The sequence below is a fragment of the Phalaenopsis equestris genome, unplaced genomic scaffold (genome assembly GCF_001263595.1).
Source record: "Phalaenopsis equestris unplaced genomic scaffold, ASM126359v1 Scaffold000050, whole genome shotgun sequence".
NCBI lineage: Eukaryota > Viridiplantae > Streptophyta > Magnoliopsida > Asparagales > Orchidaceae > Phalaenopsis > Phalaenopsis equestris.
This window is the reverse complement of record NW_018164492.1, coordinates 845,464-857,540: the sequence shown is the minus strand read 5'-3', so window position 1 is coordinate 857,540 and position 12,077 is coordinate 845,464.

Here is a 12,077-nt window from a genome sequence, read left to right as displayed (position 1 = left end):
GGAATGAGAAGAGGTGGCATCGAGGGAACCAAGATTAGTCACTATTTTGTTGATTTTCAATGTTGACTTCCTATCTTGAATGGTTAAAGCTTGGTTTGATCCTCCAAAGCAACCAGAGCTATTGGTTCAACATGAGACTATTTTCTGGGCTCTATGTGCTTCGCAGCCTAATTTAACATTTTGCTGATGACTTTAATTAGTCTAGTTTAGCGTTTTTTTATGACGTTGAAACTCACATGGATTTAATCTTATATTTGGATATGTCAGTCTTTTACTCAATAACTTAAGAGGAAACATTTCTTCTACAATTGCTCATCAATGTTCTCCTAGAATCCTAACTTATGATTGCCACATTAGAATTATGGTTTATTGGCTTCGATGCTCATGACTTTCATCCTAGCATGCCTCTAGTAGCCTCCAACCATCTTCCATAGAATTCCAACAAGAACTGCATCTCTTATACGGCCTTGCTTGACAACATCTGTCAACTTTCATGCTAAAAATTTATTAGAGTCCCTACTAATAGTATCTTTTCAGTCGCCTGACTAACATTGTGGATGGTCCAGAAGTGAAGATCTCATGTTTTGACAACCACCTTCAATAGTCTATCGGCTCTCGAATTCAAAGTTCTCTCCAGCACCCAATGCACATTAATAGTTTTATCATATATTAATGTTCGGACCGATAAATCTTATCGTTGGTTTTTGACTTTTCAACAAGCAGTCAAATCATTAATAATTTGGGACATTGTCATGTAAGCATTTATCGGTTCTTTGGCTAAAAGGCCTAGACATTAATTTCTAACAAAATTATAAGCACATTTGACACATAATTGCCAAAATATTATGCTTGTTAAAAAAAAATTGCTCTATTGCATGCATAATTGCTTGTTGGTAAAAATGAGAATAACATTGGTACTCTAGAGTGGTTATAATGACTTTTGAAAGTGACCAATGAGAAGCCTATTTTGTCCCTACAAAATCTCATCAATAACAGTTCACAATGATTAAGACAAAGATCATATAAATGATGTTGCTTTTTCCTCTATATTGGTTAGCTTATACTAGTTGGTTTTAACACAACAGGTTAAGGTGAAAAATTTAACTTGAGTAAATCATGGACGTCTTTACTCATCACTATGTTAATAATTGGCATCTCTCGAGTTATTGTTATCATCATTTTGACCTCTTCTTTGGCACAATGATTTTTCTTGAATTGGATTTCAACATTTAGCTCTCCATATGAGGTTCAACTTATATATTTGGTGGTAATCTTTTAATGTCTGTTTAAGAACTTTTTCTTTAACAACTCAACCCTTATGACAGTGCAAAAATCACACCATGACCTAGTCATCTTTTATTATGACTTAGAGATGAACCAAACTTTAGTATTCTAATCCTATTCTTTAAATTTAGGCCTAGAGTCTAGCCTTATATCTTGCTTAAGTACACTTTTCCTTAATAAGACCATCAGAAGCATATTTGACTTTTCCTTACCCTTGATTAGCCCTTTTTGGTAGATTTCTTAATAGCTAAGTTCTTGGAGATTTTTTCAACGAACTAGAAACAAACATATCTACTCAGCTTTGACCGATATAATTTGGTCGTCGACTATGGATAACTCTTTTCTCTTAAAAAGCTACCATGCTGGCAATTTACTTCAAGAACTCACCCCTTCTCATTGACTTCTCTCTAGAGCTTGGCTCTAAACAACCTCATTAGAGAAGGCGACCCCTTGCTATTTGAATCATTTTTTGTTAACTCTCTCTTGAGAACTCAAATTGTTGGGCACATACCTAAAGAATCACCTTTTCTTAGTGAGGTCCCTTGTTATCTTATCTTCCACCAATCTCTATATGGTGGTTGAGCCATTCTATTCATATTGGTCATGGTTGACTTCCACCTTGCTTCAAGAACTGTTCTCAACGATTTTGTCTGAGAGCTTGACTTAAATTGACCTTCTTAAGGAGTTCAATTTTTATTTTTCATGGTTAGTGTTGGCCAACACGATCTCTTGGAAGCCATCAAATTGGTAACTTGCTTTAAGAACTCGCCCATTCCTTATGAGTTCTCCCTAGAGAATAGTTCTACTGAACCCTTAGGTAGTTTGACCATTCTTGTTATAGATAAACTTTGTCAAATTTTAATGCTACTGACTTACCACGAGTACTTAATCATCTTGGTGAGTTTTCTTGGGAGCTTGACTTTTTGCGACCTCCTTAGAGAGGTTAGATTTTATTATTTTAAGTCTGCTTTGATCAACTCTGTCTCTTGGTAAGTCATCATGCTGGTGACTTGCCCCAAAAACTGGCTTCTTCTTGGAGAGTTCTCCTAAGATTTTCATTGTCAAGGATCTCCTTGAGATTAACCATTTTTATTCTAATTGATTTAATCAAATTTTACTTTGTTTGAGAAGTCATTATGCTATTGATTTTTCTTGTGAAGTTACTTTTTCTCAACAAGTTCTCTTTGGGGCTCGACTCTTAGTGATCTCCTTTTGTAGTTTACGTTTTCTAATCTTGGTTTCCTCTATTCACTATATTTCCTACCTTAGGTAATAATCACCACCTAGGCATTCGCATTTGGTCCTTTTTAGTTGAGTTCCAAAGGGACCAGAATCAAACTATTTTTTAAAATTAAAAAAAATATATTGATAGATTACACAGATTGTCAAGATCATCCTCTTTTGAGAAAATATTTATTGTAAGACACTGCCTAAAATAATATTAGACAAGCCATCATCAATTATTAGTTGGCTCCAACTACTTCCCATCAAAGTCTTATGACAGTGTAATAAGTGCTTCTCCTTTATCTCTTTCTAAGAAGCTAAAAAACCTAAAAAAAAAGACTCATGAGTTTAGAGACTAAAAGATTTGAGACTCTTGTGGGTTAGCATATAGAGAGTAACCCAATAGATATTTGGCTAATCCGTCGTTGAGAATTTAGTGATTAAGACTACTCCTTGAGAGATTTACTATTCTTAATTCTCACATAGTGAATCTAATAACCTTTGAAAGATGATTCCCAGACATCAAATCCCAAAGCCTTAAGGAAATCTCGCACATGCTTTTGTATTTTGTTACTTCTCACCCAGTGTTCCTCAGTCTAGGAAGCAGAATTTGTTAGTCTTTCAAAGTTTTCAGGCCACCAACAAGGTATGCAATAATCTCACATATCTTCAGAAGTCTCTATGTCATCACATTCATGGTAACACCAAAAATATTTAAGTTAAGAGATTCGAAAGGAAATCAACAACGCTAAACGTAAATTATATAAATCTTATAGATGTTCTAATAGCAGTTTCATACTTACGCCTTCTCTTTTTTCACCATGTAGGTTTTTACTTTTTTCACCATGAATTTTTACACCTATTTGGCTACCCCTTTTTGGGTCCTTCGTATTCTTCGATCGAGTCCTTATGGTCATCTTGTAGGTCCTCTTTGTTGAGGGATAAGTCACCCATCGGTTTATGGTGGACCACCCTCTGCCCGGTAGCTTAGCTCTATCATGATAGCAAGAGGTTTGCCCTACTGAGATTGCAAAAATCACTTTGGTGTCCTACTTTTAAAGGGTTATATCAAAACAAGCATAACACCTTTTATCGAGAGTCTTCCTGGATTTCCCTCAAAATATAAGTGACCATGAAGATATGTCATCGTGGGAGGTCTCTGAAAACCAAAAAACAAAATTAATTTAATTTTATCTTCTATTTAATATACGAAGGTCTTATATAAGGCTTTTCTCGTATATTTACTTAAGTTGAATACTATTGATTTGTTTTGGGCTGCTCATTTATGGTTCATGTTACAAGGATGGTCTTTTAGGATATCTTCGTATCTATCCTTTTTATTTTCTTAATTTGTATTTGCCCAATTTTGTTCTTCTTTTCCTCGCTGTTGTCTTTTCTAAGCATAGGCTTTTTGGAAAGGAAACTCTAAATGGAGCAACTATGAAGATGGCCTCTCTCCAAGAAATAAAAAGGTGTGCGAACCCCAACCAATTTGTTCTTAATATCATAGGTTGCAATAAAAAGACACTTTTGACCACATTTATTTCATGTTACCATCACAAATTTAATTTGATATCAAGTATACTTCTCAAATTAATAAAAGTTCAAGTTTAAGTAATCTTTCACTACTTCCGAGTGTGAGAAGACTAGAAAAAGAACAAGAAGATAAAAAGATAAAGAAAATAAGAAAATTTTGCAATTTAAATTATTAAAATTAAAAAAATAAACCAATGATTAAATACATCTCCAATTACTAGATTTTTGTTAAAAAAAAGGATTAATTTGTGCATCTATAACCCTATAGCAAGACATGGGCATTTTAGGTGAAAGTATGTTCTCTAATGAGGCATAAAGGCTAATTAATCTCATGACGTAAATTGTAATCGTCATTCCTGACTTAGGGTTTATTTGAGACAGCTTTCTTACTATTTTGCTACAGTGGCTGCTGTCGCACCATCGTTTGGCTATTATTTTTTGTGGCTTTCTAAAAATTTATGTGATAAGAAGCTATTTTTTTATTAATCAGATCCATCTAAATATTGTAGTTGTAAGAACATTGATTTCTAATTTTTTCAAAACAAAATTTTATAATTCTCATAATAACTTTAAGAAAAATACTTACCAACAAAATTCTTTGAGCTTCTTCAATGATATCTAAGGGGTCGTTTGGGATCACTTAATTTTGAGGAAATGGATGGGACGAAAGTAAAAACCAATTAAAATAAATCAAAATAATCTAGTCATTGTGATTACACATCTCAAATTATGCTCAACACTTCTTCATTAAATTGTGATCATCAATAATTGATTCTACATTGAAACTCATTGCAATTTTATTTTTAATATATGTTATGAATAAATTTACAAGAAATTTATTTATTTTTATTTTATTTGGAAATATTGTCTTCTCAATCTTCAATGTTAAAAATACATGTTTAGTCATTATTGTTGGGATTGCTCTAATCAAAGGATCAATACAAGGATATATGAATTTGCTCCTGCCTAAAAAATTTGAATTTTTAGAGAGATTCTATAAGACTTAGTTCTCATCAACTTCAATTTTAAAGTACTCTAATTAAATTTTTAAGTGTAACTTGTTATATTTCAAAAGGTGTTTTATAACATCTCTGTTTCTAGATTATTACAATAAAAAGCATATAACTTAATTAATTTAATAAAATTATCTCAATTATTTAATTTTAATTTTCATTGTGATCTTTAAAAGCACAACATTGAATTACTAGTCACTTTATACCATAAATAGTAACTTTGAGTACTTACTGAGAAACTTGTTAATCAAGACTTTTAACAATGTTGCAATAAATTCATCATATTATGTAATTTTTTCAAAACTTGTATATTTATAAAGTTTTATTTTTTTATCAATTTGATTTTTGAATATACATTTAACATCATTATTTAATTTCTTCCTAGCTTGAAATCAATCCATTGTAACAACATTAGATGCATGACATCCATATGGCTCTGAAAAAAAAAGGCTATAATCGTGGCATTATTTCTTTAGAATTTGTGCATAACATTATTATAAAAGCTTATTCATTAGAGCTCTCTCGGACTATTTAGCCTGACATTGCTCTGATAGACCCAGTTATATAATATAAACGCAAATGCTATAAACTTGATATTTTTTCAAACTTGAAAACTTTACTGTGAAAGCTTATTACAGACTCGATGGAAGAGGTGGAAGAGCCACAGAAGAACAAACTTAAAAACTGAGTCCAAGAAAACATGACAAATGAGCCCTATATATAGCAACGAACTCAAACTCTGAACTTCAAACTTATTGCAATATGGCTAATTAGATTTCTTTCTATGGAAGAAAGAATCTCAATTACACGCCATTTGTTTTTCAAAAAGAAAATATTGCATTCTGGATAAAAAATAATCTTCATAATGTAAGAAAATAACTTTTATAAAGTAGCTTATAAAAGTTATTGTTGCCACTATTCTACTGTTCATTCTGGTTAGTTGGATTTTTCTTTGCGGTTGCCTTGGTCATCGATGTCCGTCATAGATTCTCTATCTAGTGACATGCATTCTTCGTCACTCTTAAGAAAAAATATTGGAGCTTTGAATAATTCCTAGAATTGCTCCTGGTAGATCTCCATAATGCACCTTTGGATCCATTTTTAATTTTATACAGGTATTTTTTGCTAATGTCTTCATAAATTTCTTTAATAGATAATCTGTCATTAGTATGAGCTGCTGATGAGGATTGTGAAGCTTTATAAGTTTGAATGATGGTCTTAATTTGATGATTTTTTTCATCAATACAAAATCGAGTTCACAGGCTACAATTGTCTTTGGAGACACAAATTATTAGACATATCTTTTCTTAGGGTTATAAGCCAAGCCCAAACCCAAAAAGTCTAATAATCTGTAAAAAATAAACAAAATTTTGCTCCTGCAATAATTTTCTTGGACTAAAGTTTCACATTTTTTGAGAAGGCTCAATCCATTCAGCATAGCAGTTTTTTAATGGCTCGAGTAAAATCTTTAAATTTACCCCAAAATATTCCCATCAACGATAGAACCAAGCTGGTAGTTCTCCGTTAACAACATCTTTAGCGAAAATGATAAACCAATAATGTTTTTGTACATGGTTTACCATAAAGAAAACCTTCATCATCACTTGGACATATGTCCAGTAATTAACTGCAGCTTTATGTTGTAAATTTGCAATTAAATAAGTTTTTCTTGGAATGAAGTTAATCCCTAATCTTTATGGTGAATAATTATTTGTATTATACATCTTTTGTATAAAACATATCGAGTTGCAATCTCTTTAGTATGTTCAAAGGTGGCATATTTTAACTGAATCAAAATTTTCTCATAAGTTTCTCTGGTGAAAGACTCATAAAGAAATTGGTTATTTCCCTAATTTCTTTCAAACAAGACCTTTGGATTATTTATATGATAATTCTCAAAATGTTTTATTGGTTTGTTTAGTTAAATAAATCAGTTTAGATGCTATAACCTCTTTCAGGGAAGGCGAGGCTTTAGTAGATGATGATTCTCCTTTTTCTGGATTAGAAGTAGGAAGATATTCTCATAGCGTAATTGGACCTCGAGTAGTACTAAAGTTCGTAACATGACTTCCTCGCCGCCCCCACCGCCAGTGTCGCCTTTAATGTTTGGATTAGAGGGAGGCATTCCATATTGATGGGGGGTGATCCACCCCTGAGGATCCCAACAAGAATTCATGAGTTAAGAAATCAGGCAGAGAGTTAGATGTGCCTTTAATATATTCAATATTAAACAAAAAAATAGATAATTAAGCTTGTCAAGTAACAAAAATCTGCTCAGAAGCTAAATTTTTAACATCTTTCTGTAAAATAAATTTAAAGAAGAGTAATTAATGAGAAGTAAAAAAAATTTATTCAAAATATCATGTTGAAATTTTGAAATAAATTTTAAATCTGATAACATTTTCTTTTTAATAATGGAATACTTTTCTTGGGTAGGATTCTAATTACCCAACATAAAATGAATTAATTCTTCTATTCTAAAGGACTTAATTTGTTCTAGAATGCCAACATAACCTAAATTAGAGGCATTGGTTTCAACAATTTTGAAGAAATGAGGATTAGCAAGAGTTAAGCATGGAATTTTTTTAACTTTTTCTTTAATTTTTTGGACAGCTAATGTATGACGATCTGTCCAAGGAGGAGGTTTGTTTTTAATCTATTAAATAATGAAATGGCATTTTTTAATCTATTAAATAATGAAATGGCATCAACTACTAAACTTTTATAAAATCGACTGCATAGTATAGAGCTCCAATAAATCTTTGCAGTTGATTTTTTTCGAGAGTCATATATTGATCATTAAATTCAATACTTCTATTAATAGGAATAATAGAGGTACTTGATACGTTGTGTCCTAAAAATCTTATTTCAGGCTGAAATAATTTAATCGTTGGGTAGAAATGACTAATCCATCTTGTTAGATTATCCATTTAGAAGTTTTTAAATGTTTAAAGTGTTCATCAAGTGTTTTGGAGAACACTCATCAATATAAACAATGATGTATTTAAAGTGATCTTTGAATATAACATTCATAATATGTTAAAATTTAGAAGGATCATTTTTTAGTCTAAATTGCATGGCATTTCATTTGAAATGTCCAAAGGGTAAAGTAAATGTTGTTTTATAGCTATATTTTTCTTTGATTTGAATCTGTCAATAACCAAATTATAGATCAAATTTTGAGAAGATTTAAGCTTTATATAAGCACTTAACCAATTCCCTTTTATTAGAGATAGGATTTCTAATCCATTTAAGGACTTTGTTAAGTAGTTTATGATTAATTAAAAGCCTAGCTTTTTCTCTTTCTTTTTCCACTCCATTCATACAACATAGAATGCAGTGTATGACCAGGGCGAATAAGAGTATTTTACTAACCCTTTTGACAATAAGTCAAAGATTTTTTGCTTTGCATAATGAAAGATAGGAATAATTCATCTAATAGAGTATTGCTTTTCTTGGTACATCCATCTCATTAAACTCTTCAATATACGACAGAGCAACACTACGGATTTTTCTATTCCAAAAAGCAATAGAATTTTCTCTAAAAATATTCTTTTGAAAATCTTCTAATGGATTAGAGATCTTCAACTGAATATTTTGAGATTTCAATTGAGTTTTGAGAGTTTTCTCAAAAACTTCTTCTTTTAAATAATTAATATGTTGGGATTTATTTTTAATTTGATTCATTTCATTAATAATTACTTCTTGAGGATCAGTAATGAAGTGAAATGTAATATTTTTAGCACAAATAGTGCTACTAATGTCATTTTGATCAATTTTTTTAATAGAAATTATTTGTTAAAAAAAAGGAGTACCCAATATAATGTATTGGGTTAAATTTTTAAAAAGTAAAAATGGAGTGATAATACAAATATCTTATTTACGGATAGCTGCAATAGAAAGTTTATATTTAATATGCATTCAATCACCAGTAGCAGAGGTTAATCGTTGATTTGTTTTTTCAAAATATTTAGAAGGAATGAGCCCTTCTTGAATATAATTCATGTCAACACAACTATTAATAAGTGTTTTTAAATATGGTTAAATGTATTCTCTATTAATTATTAATTTAATAGAGATACATCATTTATGTATAATAGCCTTTTGAATAGACTAAAGAAATTGTTCAGAATGAATGTTTTCTTCATTCGTATCTTGTTAATATTTTTTTGTTTCAATAGCAATCATTCACTCATTAATTTTTTTCTTGATCACTTTTATTGATTTTAATCTCTTTTTTTAACTAATAGAATTCAGCTTTAAAATCATTAATATTAAATTATTTTTCTTTTTTATTAATTTTGTTATACACTTCTTTTAAAGAGTATATAAGAAAATTCTTTCTTAGATCTTCACTATTCTTGCCTTTTTTTTTTTTGAAAAAGTTTGAGAACTTTATTTCTAGTAGAAATATCTTTAATTTTTGGAAGAATTTTTATGATCTCTTCCTTCTATTGATCTGTTAGGGTGAATAATCCCAACATTTCGACAATATTTTTATAATAATTAAAATTGTTGCAACCATAGATTATGCATAGATTACTTCCTTCTATTGATTTTCATCTTCGAATGAGGAAGACGATGATGCATAGATTACTTCCTCAGATGAAGTAGATTCTAAGTCAGTTAATCAGAGCTTCAAAAGAGTTTGACAAAGTGGTTCGGCAATTTTAAGCTCATTAATTTTTTTCATAGTAGTGCAACAATTAGAATAGTGACCTAATCGTCCAGACTTGAAGTACTTAGTTTCTTTCTTCTTCTTTGGGGGTTTAGAAGTAGAAGAATTTGTAGGTTTTATGGAATTTTATTTTCCCATTTCTTTTTTTTTTTTTGAAATAATCTTCTTTTTCTTTTGAGAGGGTGCAATTGTAGGAATATTGCGAGCAAATTCATCACATAATTCCCCTAATTATTTTCTCTTAGAGAGTCTTTCTCCTTTGAGCTAATTATTAAGTTTAATATCCGCACAGAGCTCGAAACCGATTTTAACACAAGTGTTTATGAGATTGTCATATGTAAAAAGATCATAGGGAATATCACCTGTTTGAGGGTTTTTAAAATTTCTTTTTACCTTCTCTGCAAACAGATTAGGTAATCCTTTGATAATTTTTTTGTTTCCTATGAACCGAATTGGCATCGGATAACATCATAGCTATAGCTAAGAAGGTATCTTTATACCATCTAAAGTGAGTGGGTGAGAGACACTTAATTTTTTGAGAAAGAATCTAGTTATTTCTCCTTGATCGGATACATTTCTTGTAAAATATTCAAAAGTTGCAGTCGTTAAAGTGAAAACTACTTCTTCATTTAGTTTTTAAGGATCTTCTAAGTTTTTTTGTCTTAGAATATTCTCCTTTTGATTTTCAGTCAAAAAGCTATCCCATCATCCTTTGAGTATGCATGTAAATCCATTGGCAATCATTCTAGCTATCAGGGGTGAGGCATATCTCCTGGCTTGCGTCATAGTAGCGTAGACCATCATTTGGTTAATTTCTCAACGAATTTGATGATCACTAAAACCATCTATGTTCCATGCACATAGACCAATGGCATCATATGTTCTTTGATGTCAAGTGGAAGTTTCACCAAAATTATCGTCCATAGGAGGAGGACGACTACAATAATGTTTTTCAAGTGGATTTTTTTGGGTAATTAATTTTATTAATTTCCAAAAAATCATTAGTTTGAAGGTTTTTGAAAAACTTCAGCTAAAACATCAGATAATTCATCATCAGTGGATGAATTTTCTGTTTTTTCTTCTATAGTTGTTAGAGATTTTTCGTTACAGTTAGAAATTTAATTCTCTAAATCTTTATTTCTTGATCCTAAATTTACGTCAAGTTTAGGTGAAGGATGAATGTCAGGATGCTTGATTATGGAGAGAGTTGATTTTCCCTTTTCTAATGTTATTCCTTTGTCAGAAACTGGTCTTTTAGGCTCCTCTGATTTTTTCAAAAGTTGATCTAATTTATTTTCAATTTGAAACAAATATTCAACAATTGTGTGTAGAGTATTGTTAGTAAAGTATAATTATTGTACTACTGTAATAAATTCTTTAATTGTTTGTGCATTAGTATTGATTCTTTCGAAAGTTGTAAGCTCATAATTTCCAAATTTATCATTGCTAATGCTAACTTTCAAAGGAGGATAAGGTGACTCAAGTATCTTTTCTCGTTCATTTTGCCTTTTTTTTACTAATTATAGAAAGTTGAGATAGATTAGTAGTGTTGAGTAAACCAAGGGAAGAATGGAATTATTCCTTTCCCATGCTTATTTCTTCTAATCATGTCATCGAAATATATTTCACATATCGAGATGAAATTCTTCAGTGGTGTTCTTTCTATACCACTGCTTAAACTTTTCTTAGCGAGGGTGATGATATTATCAAACGAGAATAGCTCGTACATTACTACTTGGAGTGTAATTCATTAAAAATTAATACTCATTTCGGAAGGGCGTGGGAGTAGGAGAACGATTTTCTCTCAATGGATGAAAATTTTGATTTCTATTTAGTTGGAGAGCTTCGATTGGTGCTTCTTCATGGGTTGAAGATTAACCAACAGCAGATTTAGATGGGATCGATTTTAGGGATAGTTGTCGATCTCCTAAGATTAAACCTTTTATATCTCCATCAGATGTTTGAAATATCTGATAAATGTATTGATTTATAGTTAGTTTTGGAGTCAAGGTTGATTGAATAGCACGTGACTTGAGGAATATTACCTCGTTCTATCTAATAGTTCTATTAGTGGCAATGTGAGAGGCCAAAAGGTTGGTTTCAAATAAGGTAGTTTTTTCAATGGGTTGAACCGTCTTCTTAACATTAGGGTTTAAAGTATTTAAATTTCGAAGGTGAATTCTAAACACCAAAGCTATGATTTATGATCCTGTAAAGAAATCATAACCCTATAGTTGAAGTTGAAGTTTGACCGCTTCAAATAAGTTAACATCCTTCAGGAATAAACTTAAATTAGGAAAAGTGTTAAAATAGATTGGCCTGTGGCACAGACTAGTTTCTAT